Here is a 1,915-nt window from a genome sequence, read left to right as displayed (position 1 = left end):
ACTTCTTCCAGGTGGCGTTAACCCTTAAAAAGTTAAATGCTAGAATAATCTCTAAGATAAGATTACAATACCAAACAAGGAGTTACGTTGGGCTCAAAATGATATTTTCCATTAAGCACTTAGCCTTTGATTATATCAATGTATGTGTTTAATAAATAGTTCGAATGATTTAATTAAAACTATTTTTAGATATTATTAGCCCTTCACTGACTACTGTAGTATATATTTTCAAATTTTGGAAAGATAAGCTCGCCTTTTAGATGATCACTAAACTGAATACTCTCGCTAAGAATAGTGAGAGAAACATCAGTGAAGTTAAGCCTAGTTTATAATCAATCTATCAATTGTTCTTTGAAGATTATAACTTTCCACTCTAACTTGTTATCACGAAAAATTTTCATGTTGCTATACAACACCGAAGGAAAGAGAATAACGTGATCTGACTAAGCCTAAACTTTTCTTTTCATAATATAAAGTTCTTAATTACTTCTGGCCGAAGAAAAGTTGCTGTGCTGGTTTAGTTTATCTTGTACGTCTATCTGCTTGTTTCACTGTTTAAAAATCATTTGTCTAATAATCTAAAGATTAAATATTGCAAATGGTGGAGGGGGGATGAGAGAAAATACTTAATTTAGATGTGGAAGATAAAGTTGCTTACTGAATATGTACATGTCCGATAATATGTTAAAATATAACTTTGAACTGAACTTCAGACAAATAGCATTGGAATGGGGATTTCGGTACAAAACTATTTTCTGGTATGATAATCTAATTTTAGTCGCTGTCACTCGTTCATGATAAAATTATATAAAACAATGTTTGCACATAATATAGACAAAAAACTGTAGATCAATCAGAATATCGCCCACAGGCCATAGAAAACACGGGATAGTGAGAATAAAAAATCAGTTTTCTTCTGTCTGTCTTCTGTGAGGATAGTAGAATTTAGAATAAAATGATCCTAGTACTGTTTATTTGTGCGCATAAAGAAAAAAATAGAATTTAAAATAAAACGATTCTAATTTCGTTTTTCTTCTTCTGTGATTTATCAGGGTAGTAAAATTTAGAAAAGAAAAAAATATTCCAGTTTTATTTGCCTATGTGTCAGTATGAAGACAAAATAACTCCGATTTAATTTGTGTTTTATATAAGGACAGTATGGAGTGTAGAGTGAAACAATTCTAGCCTTATTAGCCAGTACTCATTAGGGAAGTAGAATTTAGAAAAAACAAAACAATATCGGTTCTATTTGTTGTATGTACAATTGTGAAACAAAACTGCTTCTATTTGTTACGATAAATTCAAATCGAATAATTCTGGGAATTTTGGAATAATTATAGATGTCATAATGTACACATTAAACCAGTAAAAACAGTTCAAATACGGCACAATGATGATATATAAAAGAGGTTAAATTTCTTCCATATTAACTTGGATATTTTCTGACGTTTTTTTTTAATTATGCTCATTGCTGTGAAATGAAACCTTTGTAAAATAAAATTGATGATTTTTTTTTCAGCATTGTTTGTTTGTGTTTAAGCGTAAAGCTACACAGTGGGCTATCTGCGCTGTGCCCACCACGAGCATCACGCCAGAATTTGAGCGTTATAAGCCATCAAGCTTACCGATCTCTTTAATAAATTGAATACTTGGAAGAATAGTATTCATACGACTAAAGAAAGAATCTTCATAACTATAGAATAGAGAAGTATTAAAGAAAACGATTCAATTTTATCATACAAATTTTAGCGAAAAAGGGCAGACACTGAATTCCTCATCCCTAATCCGTGGAGTTGGTTATTGAATAGAAAATTAATAGTTAAATTGTAAAATTTAAACCGTTTCAATAACGTGGAACTCGAAAAGTAGTGCGTGGTTGATTATCAAAAGTCATTTAATACAAATCGACCTGTAT

The sequence above is a fragment of the Limulus polyphemus genome, unplaced genomic scaffold (genome assembly GCF_000517525.1).
Source record: "Limulus polyphemus unplaced genomic scaffold, Limulus_polyphemus-2.1.2 Scaffold147, whole genome shotgun sequence".
Lineage (NCBI taxonomy): Eukaryota > Metazoa > Arthropoda > Merostomata > Xiphosura > Limulidae > Limulus > Limulus polyphemus.
The sequence above is the reverse complement of the archived record's forward strand: the minus strand, read 5'-3'. Positions refer to the sequence as shown.